We start from the raw sequence: 21,391 nt of genomic DNA, 5'->3' as shown, positions 1-21,391 counted from the left end.
GTGAGCTGAGATTATGCCACTGTACTCCAGCCTGGGCAACAGAGTGAGACTCTGTGTCAAAAAAAAAAGGCCAGGCATGGTGGCTCCCTATTTTGCTGGCCTCAAACTCCTGGCCTCAAACAATCCTCCTACCTCAGCCTCCCAAAGTACTAAGATTATAGGCGGAAGCCACCATAACCAGCTAAAAGTGACATCTGTGATGCCAGCACATGGGAGGCCGAGGCGGGCAGATAACCTGAGGTCAGGAGTTCAAGATCAGCCTGGTCAACATGGTGAAATCCTGTCTCTACTGAAAACACAAAAATTAGCTAGTTGTGGTGGTACGCATCTATAATCCCAGCTGAGGCAGGAGAATCACTCGAACCTGGGAGGCAGAGACTGAAGTAAGCCAAGATCATGCCACTGCACTCCAGCCTGGGCAACAAAGTGAGACTCCATCTCAAAAAAGAAATAAACAACAACAACAAAAAAAACCCAAATAACAACAACAACAAAACCACGTCATTTTCCTGCATTGGTATTCTTTCTGTCTGACACTCCAGGAGCTTTTCTTTTTTTTTTAATTAATTAAAGCTTAATTTGCCTGCAGAAGCCAGAGAAGTTTCTCACTGGTTCAAAAATAATTATGTGTGTGGAAGTTTAAAAAGACACTTATGTGACCAGGCATGGTGGCTCATGTAATTCCATTGCTTTGGGCGACCAAGGTAGGAGGATCACCTGAGGTCAGGAATTTGAGACAAGTCTGGGCAACATAGTGAGATCCCTGTCTACAACGACAACAACAAAGACACTTATGCAATGGTGTTGCTGTTCAGTGATACTGTCTCCACTAAATCTGTGGTCTGTATATGAGTGCATATGAGATGGATTTCTGCATACCTCAAACAACATAGAAACATGGCACAGAAGATGGGAAAACATAATAGAGAATGCTGTTGGTGTATACTGAATCATAAAAGAATTTCAGAAAGAGTGGCACTTCATAGAAAATGAATGTGAACATATTCTCCAAGAAGAACCATGTTCTAAAAGGGGAAAAAAGCAGCTGTTTATCCTGATGCAAATCTTCAAATAATCATAAAATTGGCCAGCTCTTATAGACTATCTCCATGCAATTGCCCATGATCTATCCCTGTAATACACTGTAATTCCACTTACTCAGGAGGCAGAAGGACTGCTTGAGGATCAGCCTGGGCAACATAGTGAGACTTCATTTCTAACAACAACAACAATTTAAAAAAAATTAAATTAAAAGAGAAGGAAAAGTGAAGAGAGCCTGAGGGACCAATGGGACATTATCAAGTGAACCAATTTATGCATTGTGAGAGTCCAGGAATGAGGAAAGAAACAGAAAGGGGCACAGAGACTATTTAAATAAATAATGGCCCAAACTTCTCAAATTTGATGAAATGTGTGAATATAAAAATCCAAGAAGTTCAACAAATTCCAATTAAGATGAACTCAAAAGAGATTCACAACAAGGCACATTATAGTCAAACTTTTGAAAGACAAAGACACAGAGGGTATCTTTAAAGCAGCAAGAGAGAAGCAACTCATCTGACAAGGGATCCATAATTAGATTATGTGTAGATTTCTCATCAGAGACTTTAGAGGCCAGAAGGCACATGGCCGATATATTCAAATTGCTAAAAGGAAAAACCATCAGTCATATGTCCTATATCGAGCAAGACTGTCTTTCAAAAATTAGGGACAAATTGAGACATTTCAAGATAAACAAAAGTCAAAGAAGTTTATTACCACTAGACAAGTCCTGAAAGAAATGCTCAAGGGAGTTTCATAGGCTGAAATAAAAGAACACTAGGCTAGTCACTGCGGCTCATGCTTGTATTCCCAGCACTTTGGGAGGCTAAGACAGGTGGATCACTTGAGGTCAGGAGTTCAAGAACAGCCTGGCCAATATGGTGAAACCCCATCTCTACTACAAATACAAAAATTAGCCAGGTGTGGTGGCATATGCTTGTAATTCTAGCTACTCGGGAGGCTGAGGCACAAGAATCGCTTGAACCCTGGGGGTGGAGGTTGCAGTGAGCCAAGATTGAGCCACTGGCCGGGCGCGGTGGCTCAAGCCTGTAATCCCAGCACTTTGGGAGGCCGAGACGGGCGGATCACGAGGTCAGGAGATCGAGACCATCCTGGCTAACACTGTGAAACCCCGTCTCTACTAAAAAAAAATACAAAAAATTAGCCGGGTGAGATGGCGGGCGCCTGTAGTCCCAGCTACTCGGGAGGCTGAGGCGAGAGAATGGCGTAAACCCGGGAAGCGGAGCTTGCAATGAGCTGAGATCCGGCCACTGCACTCCAGCCTGGGCGACAGAGCGAGACTCCGTCTCAAAAAAAAAAAAAAAAAAAAAAAGATTGAGCCACTGCACTCCAGCCTGGTGACACAGCGAGATTTTCTCAGAAAAACAAGACAAAAATAAATTTAGAAAAAGAAGACATAAAAGAACACTAGACAGTAAGTAGAAGCTACATGAAGAAATAAAGATCTCAATAAAGATAAATAATCAGGTAATTATAAAACCTTGTATTGTAACAATAGTTATTTCCTTTCTTTCCTTCCTTCCTTCTTCCTTCCTTCCTTCCCCTCTTCTTTCTTTCTTCTTTCTTTCCTTTCTTTCTTTCTAGATGGAGTTTCACTCTTGTTGCAAAGGCTGGAGTGCGATGGCACAATCGTGGCTCACCGCAACCTCTGTCTCCCGGGTTCAAGTGATTCTCCTACCTCAGCCTCCCAAGTGGCTGGGAATTACAGGCATGTGCCACCACACCCACCTAATTTTTTGCATTTGTAGTAGAGATGGAGTTTCTCCACATGGGTCAGGCTGGTCTCGAACTCCTGACCTCAGGTGATCTGCCTGCCTCGGCCTCCCAAAGTGCTGGGATTACAGGTGTGAGCCATTTTAGCAAGTTTCTAAAGATAAATAAAAAATAAAATCTACCACCAAAGAAAAGCTCTGGACATAATTGCTTCACTGACAAATTCTACCAAACATTTAAAGAACACCAATTCTTTTCAACCTTTTCCAAAAAAATTAAAGAGAAGGGAAAATTTCCTAACTCATTTTGAGGCTAGCATTACCCTAATACGAAGCCAGACAAAGACATTATAAGAAAACTACACCCCCAAATCATTTATTAACATTAATGCAAAAATTCTCAACAAAATGGTAGGGAAACAAGTTGAATACCTTATTAACAGGGTAATGCACTATGACCAAATGGAATTTATTCCTGGAATGCAAGGATGGTTTAACACACACAAATCAATAAATTTAATATACCACATTAACCTACTTGCACCTACTTGCTGCAAAACAAGTAAGAGGCCCAGGGAAGGTGTCCCTTTAGATTCCATATGAATTTTAGGATTGGTTTTTCTATTTCTGTAAAACAAAAAAGTCAGTGGGATTTTGCCAGGGATTACACTGAATGTGTAGATCACTGTAAGGGTGGTAATAACACTTAAGTTTAAGATTAAAGACATTCTAATTAAGGGTTTAGCTCATTGACTGATACATAACAAGTGCTGTGTATGGTAGCTTTTATTTTCATCTCCAGAACATATACCTTGCTAAATACAATATACATTGACTATGCTTTAAGCATGGATCATATGACCTGAAAATTGGAGAATTTACGAGCAGAGTATTGCTTTCTTCCAAAAATGGCTGAATCCTATTACTACGTAATGAGCAGTTCCCATGTGTCTGGTCACTGGGGACCTCCAAACATGACTTGCACAAGACCCCTTGCCTCGGTCGGAGACCTCAAAGGGTCAGGGAGGTGGGTGTGGCCCGGGCGGGAACCCTGAGGCTCCGGGAAGCTCCCCCAGGCTCGCACCCAGGGCCCCGCCCCGCCTCGGCTCCAGCCGCCGCCAGGGGGCACTCCCCGCCCACCGGCAGCAGGGGGCTGGCGGCTGGGCTCTGGGGCTCTGGGGCTCTGCGCACTGACTTGGGTCCGGCCGCTGGGAAGCGGGGATTTGCAGGCCGAGGCCGGGACTTAGGGTACCCTCCCGGGCGAGTCGCGGGGCGGGGGCGGGAAGGGGCGCCGCGCGGAGGAAGTGCCCTTTTGGCCGCAGCCAGAGCCGCGCCGCGGGTGCCGTGATGTCGTCCCAGCCGGGGCGCGAGGATGAGGGGGCGGGAGGCGCGTGGCGGCCGCGGGAGCCGCCGGATCAGGAGCTGCAGCGGCCCGGGAGCAGAAGCGGCGGTGGCACGGCGCGCAGCATCTGCAGCAGCTTAAGCACCTGGAGTCCTTGTGAGTCTCTAGCCGCCGTCTGAGCCGCAGTCCGCGCGCCGCCCGTCTTCAAAATTAGGGACAAATTGGGAACAGGGGCGCCGGGCCGGGTCTTTCATGCCCCCAGGAGCAGGCAGGGGTGCGGGCCTGTGAGGAACCTGGTGTCTGAGACGGGACTTCTAGTCCTCACTGGGTGGGGAGGAGGCCCGCCCGGCCACGGAGGGGCCCTGGAGGCCGCGGCGCAGGTGGGCTGGGGCCTCGGCCCGGGGAGGCCGCAGCGGCTTGCGCTCCTCGCCCCCGCTTTGGTGTGGGCGTCACCTCTTTTGGGGGAGCCAAGAGTTGTTGGCGCTCGCTGGGCATTTGTGGACCGAACAGGCAAGTTCAGCCCAGCACGCTGCCCCCACGCTCCACCCGAGTTCCCTGAGCCACTGTGACGTGGAGAAACCCCGTTCTTTTCATCCTCTGCTGTGGAGAAGGGACGAGGACACGGGTCCTGCAGTGTTGGTGTGGTGAGGCCGGGAAGAAGAGAGAATGGGCGGCGGGGACTGACCACGGCGATGCCAGGTAGAACAAAGGCGGAATTGTTCTCTCCAGGTTGGAGGGATTTTTTTTTTTTTTTAAACCGGGGTCCTGGGTGGGCATTCAGGGAGCCACCACCACCAATTCCGCTCGGCACCAGGCGGAATTGGGGCCCTGACTTGGGAGGCCCTGCGCTCCCCTGGCTCCAGTTCAAGGAGGGTCCAGATGACCCGGGAGAGTGTGGTGTCAAGAAGATTCAAATGTAAAGGAGGGGAAATATGGCTTCCCTCTACCCTTCTAGGTTCTTTAGCTGGGCCACAGATTAAATTGTCGTAAGACAATTAACAGGAGAAAAACTCTTTTTTTTTTTTTTTTTTTGAGACGGAGTCTCGCTCTGTCGCCCAGGCTGGAGTGCAGTGGCCGGATCTCGGCTCACTGCAAGCTCCGCCTCCCGGGTTTTGTCATTCTCCTGCCTCAGCCTCCCGAGTAGCTGGGACGACAGGCGCCTACCCCCTCGCCCGGCTAGTTTTTTGTATTTTTTAGTAGAGACAGGGAGAAAAACTCTTTTCACATACCCGTGCACTGGAGGGCCACAAAATGAGAGACTGAAAGAAGGGCGTGGGCCTTTTGGGGCGTGGTGGAGACAAATTATGGAAAGGTCAAAATGTATGATGAATAAAGGTTGCTTTGTAAGGCTCTCAGGTGATGAAAGCTGTCTCCAGGCAGCTGTCTGTCTGATACAGATACGTTTACTGATGGAAATTTCCTTTAAAGATGTAAATTTCTCTTTACAAAAGGGAGCAGTTGCAGGCGAGGTGAAGTTTTCCTGTGTTGACTGGTTCTCAAGTTTCTTTTAGCTCAGAGTCATCAATATATCGGGGTGGCATATTTTGGTGCCAATTAATTTGAACTTTTTCATATATTTGGTAATGAAATATGACATGCTGTAACGCATATAAACATAGACATACAAACAGAAGCAGATCTTTTATCTTTTATAAAATTCTTCACTAGCCAGTTTTCTAATAGTCTATGCCCACTTTAGATGATCGTCTAAAGTGATCATCCACTAAGATCGTCCACTTAGTGATCGTCCACTTTGGACGATCAGTCTCTTGATTATCTGTTCCACTACCCTAAGTAATTAGTAACTAGGCAACCCTAAGTTTGCACTTTCAAAAGCCTATTAAACAAAATAACAAATAAAAAAAAATAACAAAATAAAGAAATTTACATCTAAAAGACACAGAACTTGTACCTAAACAGAATTATTTGCTGAGACAAAGAAAGGCATAGGTTAAAAACTGGTTAAGATAAAATTACCAGGAAAAGTATTTTAAACAGAGGTACCGTACCGTTTGTTATGTAAACTTTAAGCCAATGTCTTCCCCATCCTGAAATTTTCTAGTGGTTTAGGTCCACCGAGGGAGATGCCCTTACAAATGGAGATTTTTTTTTTTAAATAGATGTAGATTTCTTTTTTTTTTCTTTTTCGTTCCTTTTTTTTTTTTTTTTTTTTTTTTTTTGAGAGGGTGTCTTTCCGTTACCCAGGCTGGAGTACAGTGACACGATCTTGACTCACTGAAACCTCTGCCTCCCAGGTGCAAATGATTCTCCTGCCTCAGCCTCCCAAGTAGCTGGGGTTACAGGTGTGCGCCACCACACCCAGCTAATTTTTTTGTATTTTTAGTAGAGATAGGGTTTCACCATGTTGGCCAGGCTGACCTCGAACTCCTGACCTCAGGTGATCCACCCACGTTGGTCTCCCAAAGTGCTGGGATTACAGGCTTGAGCCACCGTGCCCGGCCATAGATTTCTTTTATAAAGAGCTTCAGGCTGGGCGCCTGTGGTTCACGCCCTTAATCCCAGCACTTTGGGAGGCTGAGGTGGGCAGATCACTTGAGGTCGGGAGCTCGAGACCAGCCTGGCCAACATGACAAAACCTTGTCTCTACTAAAAATATAAAAATTAGACAGGCTTGGTGGCGCACACCTGTAATCCCAGCTACTGAGTAGGCTGAGGCACAAGAATCACTTGAACCCAGAGGCAGGGGTTGCATTGATTCAAGATGCCGCTGCACTCCAGCCTGGGCGACAGAGCAAGACTTTTTTTTTTTTTTTTCCTGGAAAGAGTTTCAAAGTAGCCAGCTAGATGTCAGGAAGTTGCGTTTTGTCAACTGATTTAGTTTGATAGATTGTTTCTTCGTCCTTTTTTTTTTTTTTTTCTTTTTCGTTCCTTTTTTTTTTTTTTTTTTTTTTTTTTTTGAGAGGGTGTCTTTCCGTTACCCAGGCTGGAGTACAGTGACACGATCTTGACTCACTGAAACCTCTGCCTCCCAGGTGCAAATGATTCTCCTGCCTCAGCCTCCCAAGTAGCTGGGGTTACAGGTGTGCGCCACCACACCCAGCTAATTTTTTTATATTTTTAGTAGAGATAGGGTTTCACCATGTTGGCCAGGCTGACCTCGAACTCCTGACCTCAGGTGATCCACCCACGTTGGTCTCCCAAAGTGCTGGGATTACAGGCTTGAGCCACCGTGCCCGGCCATAGATTTCTTTTATAAAGAGCTTCAGGCTGGGCGCCTGTGGTTCACGCCCTTAATCCCAGCACTTTGGGAGGCTGAGGTGGGCAGATCACTTGAGGTCCGGAGCTCGAGACCAGCCTGGCCAACATGACAAAACCTTGTCTCTACTAAAAATATAAAAATTAGACAGGCTTGGTGGCGCACACCTGTAATCCCAGCTACTGAGTAGGCTGAGGCACAAGATCACTTGAACCCAGAGGCAGGGGTTGCATTGATTCAAGATGCCGCTGCACTCCAGCCTGGGCGACAGAGCAAGACTTTTTTTTTTTTTTTTCCTGGAAAGAGTTTCAAAGTAGCCAGCTAGATGTCAGGAAGTTGCGTTTTGTCAACTGATTTAGTTTGATAGATTGTTTCTTCGTCCTTTTTTTTTTTTTTTTTCTTCAAGGTAATGTCTCCCTCTTTCGCCCAGGCTGGAGTGCAGTGGCGCTATCTCAGCTCACTGCAACTTCTGCCTCCCGGGTTCAAGAGATTCTCTGCGGGGCGCGGTGGCTCACGCCTGTAATCCCAACACATTGGGAGGCCGAGGTGGGCGGATCACGAGGTCGGGAGATCAAGACCATCCTGGCTAACATGGTGAAATCCCGTCTCTCTAAAAATACAAAAAATTAGCCGGGCATGGTGGCTGGCACCTGTAGTCCCAGCTACTCTGGACTGAGGCAGGAGAATAGCATGAACCCGGGAGGCAGAGCTTACAGTGAGCCGAGATGGTGTCACTGCACTCCAGCCTGGGAGACAGAGCGATACTCTGTCTCAAAAAAAAAAAAAAAAAGTTTCTTGTGCCTCAGCCTCCTGAGTAGCTGAGATTACAGGCGCCTGCTACCACACCCAGATAGTTTTTGTATTTTTATTTATTTATTTATTTATTTATTTATTTATTTATTTATTTATTTTGAGACGGAGTCTCGCTCTGTCACCCAGGCTGGAGTGCTGTGGCCGGATCTCAGCTCACTGCAAGCTCCGCCTCCCGGGTTCACGCCATTCTCCTGCCTCAGCCTCCCAGGTAGCTGGGACTACAGGCGCCACCACCTCGCCCGGCTAGTTTTTTTGTAGTTTTTAGTAGAGACGGGGTTTCACCGTGTTAACCAGGATGGTCTCGATCTCCTGACCTCGCGATCCGCGCCTGTCTCGGCCTCCCAAAGTGCTGGGATTACAGGCTTGAGCCACCGCGCCCGGCCAGTTTTTGTATTTTTAGTAGAGAGAGCGTTTTTTCATGCTGGCCAGGCTTGTCTCAAACTCCTAGCCTCAAGTGATCCGCCTGTCTCAGCCTCCGAAAGTGCTGGTATTACAGACATGAGCCAGATAGATTGTTTCTTAATGAGATTACTGACTTCAGGATGGAGCCTCTTAATGAATAGGGCAGTGAAAGTAGTTGCAGTTTTCAGGGCCTAATATTTAAATATGTGAAAAGCAGGCAGAGCTGAAAGGCAGAACATTCAGATCTTTAAAAATCAAGGATCCTACTTTTACATTGAATCCCAGGTCCCCAAGAAGAGGGAAATACCCCCGAACCAGTGTGGATTCTTTCCACAGTTTTCCTCAATACAAGGACATTTCACAGAGGCTGGTGGATGACCTGACTCCAGCAGTCCACTCTGCAATCAGCCCCCCTCCCACAAGAGTCTTCAGGTGTTCAGAGCACACCTTTTAAATCTAAACGGGGAAAGAAACAAGTTGCCTCCTTCAGTAATGACCATTCACTGCAACAGCTGTCAGCCACTTCCAGAACTGCAGCTTTTGCCAGTGACTTGCCAGCCATCGCACTTGCAAATGTCAAGTACTACAATGCAAAGTAATACCTCATACTCCAAAAGCCAAAGAGATCCAGAAACTCTGTGCAAAATAGAGCCGAGCCATAGACCTGAGAGAAGGCTACTCATGACTCTTAGATTCCATGAGAAAGACTGAAGACTCCAAAAAAGGTGGGCATGGCCCCTTTTTCCATGTCCTCAAGGGGTCTCAGGAGTGCCAGAAGTCTCCTATGTGTTACCAAAGATGGCAAAAGGGAGAAGGAGCAGAAGTGTAAGGAAATGGAAGCGTTAAGTATTAGGCCAGTTTGGGAGATTTTCAGCTTTCTAAAAGGCCAATGAAATTTTACATTTTTCTCAACCAAAATCATGCCAACAAGGCAGGAAGCAAACAGTGGCCTCCAACATTTTTTTAAGGGGGTTTCAGTTGACTGAAAAATATCAGGAATAGGATCGAAAAGAGAAAAACAGAAAGGCCTTTTTTAGTTTAAAAAAAAAAATTATAGCCTGAATATCAGCCTTTAATTAAGCAGCTGACTGTGACCAGAGAGCTTTTTTTTTTTTTTTGAGACGGAGTCTCACTTTGTCACCCAGGCTGGAGCGCAGTGGCACGATTTCGGCTCACTGCAACCTCTGCCTCCCAGGTTTAAGTGATTCTCCTGCCTCAGACTCCAGAATAGCTGGGATTACAGGCGTGTGCCACCACAGCCAGCTAATTTTTGTATTTTTAGTAGAGATGGCATTTCACCGTGTTGGTCAGGCTGGTCTTGAACTCCTGACCTCGTGATCCACCCGCTTCAGCCTTCCAAAGTGCTGGGATTACAGGCGTGAGCCACTGCGCCTGGCCGACCACAGAGCTCTTTAAAAAAATTTTTTTGTGTCTCTTATGATCAGATTTCAGCCAGGACAAACAGAAAGGAGATCTCCCATTTAATTTGTCTGGTTCTAAACCCAGCTTTTCCCAATTGTGCAGAAAATTGAATTCCTTTAGGCATTTCAAAAGACCCCCAATATTGGCCATCATAATTGGGGTCCTCTCGAGTCATGTGGGCCAATGTGTGCAAAGATGAAACTAAGCAGGTGTTGCACATAAAACCAGCTGGTGTCTCCGAGGGAGGCTGCCTCCTTGGGGAGTCCTCAGACCTGGATGATTTGTTACCCATAATTTAGAGACCTGAATCATTCATGACTCTGGGCAGTGTTTTGGGCTTAAATGTGCCGCTTGTGAGTATATCACTTCAGTGTGTCACCACCGAGTCAGGTCTCCTCTTTACATGCCTCTGAAACTCTGAATCCCCGAGGGTCACAGAGGGCTCACAAATGCAAGATGACCAGCCTTTATGCGTACTCACTGGCAGAGTGAGAGGGTACAGATATTCTCACAGAGGAAACCCTGTAAGGCCACTGAATGTTATGGACAAAGTCCTGGCACCTCGCCAAGTCTCTAATTATTTAAAGTTCCCTAATGGGCCACAGGGAGCGAGTGCCTTTAATCTTCGGAGGGAAGTATTCACGCTCATAAATTAGGAAAAGGGACTCCAAGAGAGGTTGGTCCAGGGTGAAACAAGCACAATTTCCATAATGAAAGGTCACAATGCAACAAGACTTTGGCCCCACACCAAAGCAAATTAAACATCCTGATCCCCTAACTTAGGAAAGTCAGAGATAGGAGTTCATGCTGAGTGCCGCTTTCAGAGAGAAACACTGGGCAGTGGTGGAGGGAGGGACCTATTCTGCCGACTATGCCAGATATTTTGACCCAAAGGAAAAAACTGAAGCTAAATTAATTTAAGTATAGAGTTCATTTGGGCCAAGTTTGAGGGCTACCACCCAGGAGTGTATATTCTGGACAACTTAAATTGTTACTCCCAGCTTGCAGTTCTCAAATTTGGCTCAAATAAACTCTCTACTGACATTAATTTTTCCTTCTGCTTTTTCTTTGGGTTGACATAAATGTGATGTTCACTCAGTCAACCGTTTGTTTCTGTCACAGGCACTTTTTGTTACCTATGCTATATGGGTCATGTAAGGAAAGGTCCTCGAGTTGAAATCCTTCATGATCAGAATTCTGGGAGATTGGATACAAAATGCATTTTTTTTGGTGGAGTCTGGCCTACTTTTTGGTGGCCCAAGAGGTGAATGACTTTTCACTTTAATAGGGCAATGGTTGCAGGATAGAGACCCTGTGTTGTGGGCATCCACATTACTGGGCATTTCAGCCCTTTCAAGTCACCAGGTGGTGCTCTTGGTCTCCCATGGAAGACAGATGTTTAAAGATCTTTCTCTAGCCTAACTGCAGGCAGGGTCTGGCCCTGCGAGACGCTCAGTATATTTAGCTGTAGGATGCCACACAGTGGTTAATACCATGTGTTTATTTTGTAGCTCCTAGACAACAGAGAGATTATAACCTACTTTTGCAAATGATAAGATGGAACCAGGCTGGGCGCAGTGGCTCAAGCCTGTAATCCCAGCACTTTGGGAGGCGGAGACGGGCGGATCACGAGGTCAGGAGATCGAGACCATCCTGGCTAACACGGTGAAACCCCGTCTCTAGGCCGGGCGCGGTGGCTCAAGCCTGTAATCCCAGCACTTTGGGAGGCCGAGATGGGCGGATCATGAGGTCAGGAGATCGAGACCATCCTGGCTAACACGGTGAAACCCCGCCTCTACTAAAAAATACAAAAAACTAGCCAGTCGAGGTGGCGGGCGCCTGTAGTCCCAGCCACTCGGGAGGCTGAGGCAGGAGAATGGCGTAAACCCGGGAGGCGGAGCTTGCAGTGAGCTGAGATCCGGCCACTGCACTCCAGCCTGGGCGACAGAGCGAAACTCCGTCTCAAAAACAAAAAAAAACAAAAAAAAAAAACCCCGTCTCTACTAAAAAATACAAAAAAATAGCCGGGTGAGGTGGCAGGCGTCTGTAGTCCCAGTTACTCGGGAGACTGAAGCAGGAGAATGGCGTGAACCCGGGAGGCGGAGCTTGCAGTGAGCCGAGATAGCGCTACTGCACTCCAGCCTGGGCGACAGAGCGAGACTCTGTCTCAGAAAAAAAAAAAAAAAGATGGAACCTTACCAGCTAAGTAATATAGACCTATAAACTAGCAAAACCAGATGTTTACTTCTGGTATGGTTTGAATGTGTCTTTGAAGTTGATGTATTGGAGAGCTGGGCATAGTGGCTCATGCCTGTAATCCCAGCATTTTGAGAGGCCTGGGGTGGGCGGATTGCTTGAGCCCAAGAGTTTGAGACCAGCCTGGCCAACATATTAAGACCTCATCTCTCCAATAAAAATAAAGATTAGCTGGGTATGGTAATGTGCACCTGTAGTCCCAGCTACTCTGTAGGCTGAGGTAGAAGGATCACTTGAGCCTGAGAGGTTGAGGCTGCAATGAACTGTGATCAGGCCTGCACTTCAGACTGGGCAACAAAGTGAAACTCTTGTCTCGAAAAGTTCATTTATTGAAATTTAATACCCAATGTAACAGTGTTGAGAGGACTTTTAAGATGTGATTATGTCAGGAGGGCTCTGCCCTTTTTGTTTGTTTGTTTGTTTTTTGAGATGAAGTCTCACTCTGTCGCCAGACTGGAGTGCAGTGGCGTGATCTCGGCTCACTGCAACTTCCGCCTCCCAGGTTCAAGTGATTCTTCTGCCTCAGCCTCCTGAGTAGCTGGGACTACAGGCATACGCCACCATGCCCAGCTAATTTTTGTATTTTTAGTAGAGATAGGGTTTCACCATGTTGACCAGGATGGTCTCAATCTCTTGACCTAGAGAGCTACCCGCCTCAGCCTGCCAAAGTCATGGGATTACAGGTGTGAGCCCCCACACCCAGCCAGCTCTGCCCTTATAAATGGATAGGTGCTGTTATCTCAAGAGTGGATTAATTATTGCTGGAGTGGGTTTCTGATAAAAACATGAGTTTGCCCTCCACCACCACCCATGCTGTCTCTTGCTCTTCTGCCTTCTGCTATGGAATGATGAAGCAAAGAAATCCCCTGCCAGATGGTAGCCCCTTGACCTTGGACTTTCTAGCCTTCAGAACTGTAAGAAATAAATCTCCGTTCCTTGTAAATTGCCCAGTCTCGGGTATTCTGTTATATCTCAGGTATTCTGAACTAAGATTATCAGAGCACTGGGATTTTCTAGTTTCAGAGATTTACAACTGACTGAACTGTCAGTATGTTTCCTTTGGCTAGTTCAGAGACTTGCTTGCTTTTAAATCAAATGTTATTCATTCCAAAGTAATACTTCATGTAATTTAAACTGTTTAATCAAATAGTATTGGGGGAGACCCCGCCCCCGATATTTAACGTGGGTTCTTTTCTATTTCCCTAAGTGTCTTGGCTGGTTTGAGAAATAAAGGGAAAGGGTACAAAAGAGAGAAATTTTAAAGCTGGATGTCTGAGGGAGACATCACATGTCGGCACGTTCCGTGATGCTCCCCAAGCCATTAAACCAGCAAGTTTTTATTAGTGATTTTCAAAAGGGGAGGGAGTGTACAAATAGGGTGTGGGTCACAGAGATCACATGCTTCACAAGGTAACAAAATATCAGAAGCAAATGGAGGCAGGGTGAGATCACAGGAACACAGGATGGGGCAAAATTTATATTGCTAATGAAGTTTCAGGCACGCATTGTCATTGACAACATCTTATCAGGAGACAGGATTTGAGAGCAGACAACCTGACCAAAATTTATTAGGCGGGAATTTCCTCATCCTAATAAGCCTGGGAGCGCTACAGGAGACCAGGGCCTTATTTCATCCCTTCTGCTTCGACAGTAAAAGACAGCTGCCTCCAAGGGGGCCATTCATAGACCTCCCCTCAGGGGCGCATTCTCTTTCTCAGGGATGTTCCTTGCTGAGAAAAAGAATTCAGCGGTATTTCTCCTATTTGCTTTTGAAAGAAGAGAAATATGGCTCTGTTCCACCTGGCTTGCTGGCAGTCAGAGTCCAAGGCCATCTCTCTTGTTCTCTGAACATTGCTGTTCTTTTTCCAAGGTGCCCAGATTTCATATTGTTCAAGCCCACATGCTCTACAATTAATTTGTGTAGTTAATGCAATCATCACAGGGTCCTGAGGCGATGTACATCCTCCTCAGCTTACGAAGATGACGGGATTAAGAGATTAAAGACAGGCATAGGAAATCACAAGGGTATTGATTGGGGAAGTGATAAGTGTCCATGCAATCTTCATAATTTATGTTCAGAGATTGCTGTAAAGACAGGCATAAGAAATTATAAAAGTATTAATTTGGGGAACTAATAAATGTCCATGAAATCTTCACAATTTATGTTCTTCTGCCATGGCTTCAGCCGGTCCCTCTGTTCAGGGTCCCTGACTTCCCGCAACAGAATAGTACCAAAGGATTTTTTTTTTCTTGACCCAAGTGAACTCACAATGAAAGGCTAATTTTTAAAAATTGTGGTTTGAGACCCCAGTTACCCTGTATATTCTCTGCACTCCTCTCCCCCATCAAGATTTCTGTGAGGAAACTCTTAGTTTTTTCATCTGGAAAGTAACTGCTTATTTTATTATTATTATTATTATTGTTTTGAGACAGAGTCTCGCTCTGTCACCCAGGCTGGAGTGCAGTGGTGCAATCTCGGCTCACTGCAAGCTCTGCCTCCCAGGTTCATGCTATTCTTCTGCCTCAGGCTCCCAAGTAGCTGAGACTACAGGCACCCACCACCATGCCTGGCTAATTTTTTGTATTTTTAGTAGAGACAGGTTTTCACCATGTTAGCCAGGATGATCTCGATCTCCTGACCTTGTGATCCACCCGCCTCAGCCTCCCAAAGTGCTGGGATTACAGGCATGAGCCACCATGCCTGGCCGTAACGTTTATTTTAAAATCATGTTTCTTGCCTTTCTTTCTTTCCCTCCTTCCCTCCTTCCTTCCCTCCCTTTCTCCCTTCCTCCCTTTCTCCCTCCCTCCCTTCCTTCCTTCCTTCCTTCCTCCCTTCCTCTCTTCCTTCCTTCCTCGCTTCCTCCCTTCCTCCCTTCCTTCCTGGTTTTTTGAAAGAGGGTCTAGCTGTGTTGCCCATGCTGGTTTTGGACTTAAGGATTCCTCCCACCTTGGCCTCCCAAAGTGCTAGGATTACAGGCATGAGCCCCCCCTGCCCAGCCTTATATTGCCTTTTTTGATTCCGTAATGGACATTACCTATTTAAGGGGAAAATTTTTTTTCCTTCCACTCTTCTAAGGTCCAGGGTCCCTGTAACAGAAGGTTAATAATAATAATAATAAAAACATTGCTGGGCACAGTGGCTCACGCCTGTACTCCCAGCACTTTGGGAGACTGAGGCAGGTGGATCACCTGAGGTCAGGAGTTTGAGACCAGCCTGACCAACATGGAGAAACCCTGTCTCTACTAAAAATACAAAATTACCCAGGCCTGATGGTACATGCCTGTAATCCCAGCTACTCAAGAGGCTGAGGCGGGAGAATCGCTTGAACCTGGCAGGTGGAAGGTTCAGGCGGAAAAAAACAAGCAGAAGTTTATTACCATGTATATGTTCTATATACATAGGAGATACCCAGTGAAATGAAAAATCTCAAAGAAGTGGTTTTGGATTCAGGCTTAAATACCATGTTCAGCTAAATCAAAGAAAGAAAGATATGGGGGAACTGAGCTATGGGATAGTGACCAAGAAAAGTATAATAAATAAAGTTAAGGTTTGTTATGCAGGTTTGTGTCTGTGCTTTCTCCATTGTTAGCATTCTCTTGTGATTGAGAGACATTTTTCTCTTTCTTGTATAGAAAGGGTCTCACTTGTGGCCAGGCGCGGTGGCTCATGCCTGTAATCCCAGCACTTTGAGAGGCTGTGGCGAGCAGATCATGAGGTCAGGAGTTCAAGACCAGCCTGAGCAACATGCTGAAACCCTGTCTCTACTAAAAACAAAAAAAATTATCCGGGTGTGGTGGCATGTACCTGTAATCCCAGCTACTCAGGAGACTGAGGCAGGAGAATCGCTTGAACTGGGAGGCAGAGGTTGCAATGAGCAGAGATCAAGCCACTGCACTCCAGCCTGGGTGACAGAGAGAGACCCCATCTTAAAAAAAAAAAAAAAAAGATCTCGCCTGAAATGGAGATTTCCTTTATTGATGAACATTTCTCTTACAAAAGGGTGACTTCTGCTGTCTTTTCAGAGATTACCCTGTGTCTACTGTTTTTCAAAATGATCCTTAGCCAAAAAGGTGTACTTTGAGGTAGCATATTCTGGTCTCCTACAGCTATTCAACTGAGGACAGAGTAGGTAAGATTTTAGTTGTTTTACTACCCTTGTCTCCATCCTTCCTATGTAGCCATATTATAATAATTTTTGCTAAATTAGTAGTTAATATTAGCATAAGTATTACTTTTGCATCAAATAGTAGTGGCCTATGATTTATTTTGTATTTTTAAAGTAGTTAATAAGAGCCTGAGGTGTTTTCATTTGCTTAATTTTTTTTTTTTTTTTTTTTTTTTTTTTTTTTTTTTGAGGTGGAGTCTCACTCTGTCGCCCAGGCTGGAGTGCAGTGGCTGGATCTCAGCTCACTGCAAGCTCCGCCTCCCGGGTTTACGCCATTCTCCTGCCTCAGCCTCCCCAGTAGCTGGGACTACAGGCGCCCACCATCTCACCCGGCTAGTTTTCGTATTTTTAGTAGAGACGGGGTTTCACCGTGTTAGCCAGGATGGTCTCGATCTCCTGACCTTGTGATCCGCCCGTCTCGGCCTCCCAAAGTGCTGGGATTACAGGCTTGAGCCACCGCGCCCGGCCTGTTTTTGTTTTTTGAGATGGAGTCTTGCTCTGTTGCCCAGGATGGAGTGCAGTGGTGTGACCTCAGCTCACTGCAACCTCAATGTCCCAGGTTCAAGCGATTCTCCAGCCTAAGCCTCCTGGTAGCTGGGACTACAGGTGTGTGCCACCATACCCAGCTAATTTTTGTATTTTTAGTAAAGATGGGGTTTCACCATGTTGGTCAGGCTGGTCTTTAACTCCTGACCTCAAGTGATCCATGCACCTCAGCCTCCCAAAGTGCTGGGATTACAGGTGTGAGCCACCATGCCTGGCTGAATATTGTTTTAAACTTTGGAAATATCTTAATCTGCTACATAAACTAATGAATTGTTTAGCCCCAGGGAAAAAAGCATCAGCCCCCCTTAAACTGGTGGGAACAGTTGTAAAATGGACCATTTAGGAAATGCCATTGCAAATAATAATAGAATTCAGAATGTGCAGTTCTATCGTATTTCTTTTCCAACTGGGCAAAATAGTTACATATTTTTCAGGAATCTGGAACTTAGTTTGGCCATATGTTGTTTGTTCAGCTCCTGTGGCAAAAATAATTATTTGTTGGATTATTGGATATTTTCATAGACTTTACCACCTCCCTTCCAAACTTTCTTAGGCCTCTGTGCATAAGGCATAATACTTTTACATTTTTATTTATTTATTTATTATTTTTGAAACAGAGTCTTGCTCTGTCGCCCAGGCTGGAGTGCAGTGGTGCGATCTCGGCTCACTGCAAGCTCTGCCTCCCGCATTCACACCATTCTCCTGCCTCAGCCTCCCGAGTAACTGGGACTACAGGCGCCCGCCACCACGCCCAGCTAATTTTTTGTATTTTCAGTAGAGACGGTGTTTCACCATGTTAGCCAGGATGGTCTTGATCTCCTGACCTCGTGATCTACCTGCCTCAGCCTCCCAAAGTGCCGGTATTACAAGTGTGAGCCACTGCACCCAGCCCTTTAATTTTTATTTTGTAGATATGGGGTCTTGCTGTGTTGCCCAGGCTGATGGCAAACTCCTAGCCTCAAGTGATCCTCTTGCCTCAGCTTCCCAAAGTGTTGGGATGACAGGCGTGAGTGGCCAAGGCACAGTATTAACACCTCTAAAGAATGGCTGCAGGTAGACTGTATCATCTTACCATTATTCTTATGACACACCACAGCTTTCCATTAGAAAATATTTTAAGTATTTACTTTGGAAAAGCACTGTATCATACCTGAAAAGCTAATTCCGCTACCACCCAGTTGTTTACTGTGTAATCTTTGTGGAGTAGGTTCTCCTAGTCCATGGATCAGTGATTGTGAGGGTGAGAGGAGTCCTTTGACAGTGTCCACAGATGAAGCCAAAGGGAAATCTTTCTTGCTGTAGCGACCTGTGCCATTTCTCCTCCGTACTCTGGCAAAGTCCTTTTCTCTGACACCTTGGAGGCGAATGGAAAGGAAAGCAGTTCACTTTTTCCTTAGTCTGTTCTCCCTAATCCCTCCCTCCTCCAATATTTACTGTGTTCCAAAAGGGTCTCTAAAATCAGTTCATAAGGAATGGGTCAGGATGAAGAGAACATTAAATCATTAAGTGTTCCTGTACTTTGCAACCATTCTGAAGTATTAAAATGAGTCCTTCCTTGTAGGTTTAGAGGGTTAAGGCACAGATCTGAGCTACAAATATTTGTCTACTTTTGTTGGGGAGGTGCGAATCCCTCTAAGAGCCCGAGTTGCTTTTTGAGTGCACAAATTCCTCACCTGCAGAATTTCCTTCCCATCTCCCCGCCTGTCCCAAATACAGACTTTGCGTGCTCAGCATTCTGGGTCTCCCTCAGGTTCAGTCCCTGGATGGAAATAAGAAAGGCCTGGCCAGTCTCTGGTGGCAGGTGCAGCCTAGCACAGGGAGGAGAAGTGTTCTCCTCTTCCCAGGTAATACCTGTCTGTCTGGGGGAAGGAAAAATGGCTTCCCTACACCCTTCTAAATTATTTGTCTAGGCCACCAATTAAATGAACCTAAGACAGATTAACAGGAGGAAAGAAAATCTTAATTACATGTCTATGCATGGGAGTCTCACAAAAATATGAGACTCAAAGAAGCACCAGAGGAACCTTATATAGCATCCTCAGCTGCAGAAAGGAACAGGGGATTGGGGCTTCTGGAGGAGGGGTAGAGATAAATTATGGGAGGATGGGGGAGGAAACATGGTGAATAAAGTTTGCCTTTTTATGTAGATAAAAGTCTTTCATGTAATAAAATTTGTCTAGGAGCAGCTCTTTTCCTGATACAAACTCCTTTATTACTAATGTAAAGTTCCTTTATATATTCAATGTAAATTTCTCTTACAAAATGGCAGCTTTTCAGGGCTATTCCTTGTCTAGTTTCTCAAAGTAATCAGCTTGAAATAATTAATATGCCAACGAGGCATATTTTAGGGTGGCATATTCTGGTGCTCTGCAGTCATTTTTGGGGTGCTGTGTCCTGGCCTCAAGATCTGTAAATCTGGTAGGCAGGCGGGCGAGCGGGCGGAATTGGAGCTGGCGCTGCAGGCCCATGGGTGAGGGCGCCTCTGGGACAGGCCTGTCCATGTAGCTCTGTGCATCCTCCACTGTGCCACCCACACTGTGCTGGAACAGATTGCACCCGTTTCCCCCAGGAGCCTGTTCACTGTTGAGTACGTGGATGTTATGCTAGGTCAGTAACCTGAGAAAAACACAGTGATGTTTTGGAACCAGAGTACCCATGGTCTTCTCACCTCATGCTCTCCCTGCAACCTCTTGCTTTCCTTTCTCCTCCAAATAAGATAATTGTGCTGAGAGACGTTAGCTGTTTCAATGAACATAATTTCTGGATCTCTGCAGGATGTGTTATCTCATCAATTTATTTATATGTGATCCAGAATGCTAAGCGTTTTTTTTTTTTGGAGACAGAGTCTTGCTCTGTCACCCAGGCTGGAGTGCAGTGGTGCTATCTCGGCTCACTGCAAGCTCCGCCTCCCGGGTTCATGCCATTCTCCTGCCTCAGCCTCCCGAGTAGCTGGGACTACAGGTGCCTGCCACCTTGCCCGGCTAGTTTTTTGTATTTTTTAATAGAGACGGGGTTTCACCATGTTAGCCAGGATGGTCTCGATCTCCTGACCTCATGATCCGCCCGTCTCGGCCTCCCAAAGTGCTGGGATTACAGGCTTGAGCCACCGCGCCCGGCCAATTGCTGAGCGTATTTTGTTAACTGTTTTAGATATAATACAGTAAATGTAGTTTTGAATCTTCACTAAGAATATCCTTTTTATTCTGACCTGGCTGCTGCCTTTTGTTCATAAAAGTATGTTATGTTCCCATTAAAATGGTTGATGGTTTTGTTTTTTGTTTTCCAGTTATGAAAAACCTCCTCCTGGGCTTATCAAGGTTAGTGTGAAGTTTGTACTCTTGGTTATTCCACTAGACATACTTACAGACTCAGTAACTTGTTATGAAAAATGGTTGCATGACATTTAAGTACCCTTTTATGAAAAGTCTGTTTCTTTCCTGCAGATGACTGAGGGGGTCATAATTTTTAGTGTTGTCACAAACCTCTGCCTTTGTGGAAATTTCATCAGCCATGTTTCCCTTCCCTGAGGAACTAATGCAGGCCCACATGGGTTCCTTGGCCATGGCCCCCTTCTCTCTGACTGGAGGCAGCATCTTCCCTAAGCTCAGCTGCCTCCTTTTCTTGAGCCTTGCTTGGCTCAGGCCCTCAGTCCATCGTGTGTTGGTTTCTTGAGTATCAGCAGCTCAGAGAGCAGTAAACTCCGAAGAGACCCGACAGCTCATCCAGTCCAGCTCCCCAGTGCAGGTATCCTTCCTGGAGCTCCCTGGCCACAGCACCAGGGTGTGTGCGCACGGGGGAGACTTAGAGTGCCAGGCCACAGCAAAGAAAACTTGCTGTTTCATAACTCTCAATGAAGAAAGATTCTTTGCCAAGCACAGTGGCACATGTCTATAATCCCAGCACTTTGGGAGGCTGAGGCAGGTGGACCACCTGAGGTCAAGAGTTCAAAATCAGCCTGGGCAACATAGCAAAACACTGTCTCTATTAAAAATACAAAAAAAAAAAAAAAATTAGCTGGACGTGGTAGTACACATCTGTAATTCCAGCTACTCAGGAGTCTAAGGCACAAGAATCTCTTGAACCTGAGAGATGGAGGTTGCAGTGGGCCGACATTGCACTGCTACACTCCAGCCTGGATGACAGAGCAAGACTCTGTCTCTAAAAACCATCCTTCTATTGAAGTTTAATATTCATGGAAACTTGAAAAAAATTACAGCGTGCTTGTGACTGTAAAACATGACAGGGGCCTTCAGGGTATAATAAGCTATTCTAGCCTAACATGCCCTGTTATTCCAGGAAGCCTGGTTTACTTTAATTCACATATCTTGCTTCATTCCACATTTTGAGGTAGTGAAACCTTTTTTAAAAAAACCTTAGAATCGGCCGGGCGCGGTGGCTCAAGCCTGTAATCCCAGCACTTTGGGAGGCCGAGACGGGTGGATCACGAGGTCAG

At 45.9% G+C, this 21,391-nt stretch overlaps 1 pseudogene across 1 annotated transcript in view; it reads left to right on the top strand.

The window, feature by feature from the left end:
- The first annotated feature begins 3,479 nt into the window (after positions 1-3,479).
- The window catches only part of LOC117073726, a 32,231-nt pseudogene continuing 14,319 nt past the window's right edge, over positions 3,480-21,391 (top strand). The window contains exons 1-2 of the transcript XR_004433337.1: positions 3,480-4,272; positions 20,225-20,255. The product of XR_004433337.1 is annotated as a retinitis pigmentosa 9 protein-like (transcript). The remainder of the gene's footprint in view (positions 4,273-20,224; positions 20,256-21,391) is intronic.

The sequence above is a fragment of the Trachypithecus francoisi genome, unplaced genomic scaffold (assembly GCF_009764315.1).
Source record: "Trachypithecus francoisi isolate TF-2019V2 unplaced genomic scaffold, Tfra_2.0 Lachesis_group4, whole genome shotgun sequence".
Lineage (NCBI taxonomy): Eukaryota > Metazoa > Chordata > Mammalia > Primates > Cercopithecidae > Trachypithecus > Trachypithecus francoisi.
Note: the sequence above shows the minus strand (reverse complement) of the source record. Positions and strands in the feature narration are given on the sequence as shown.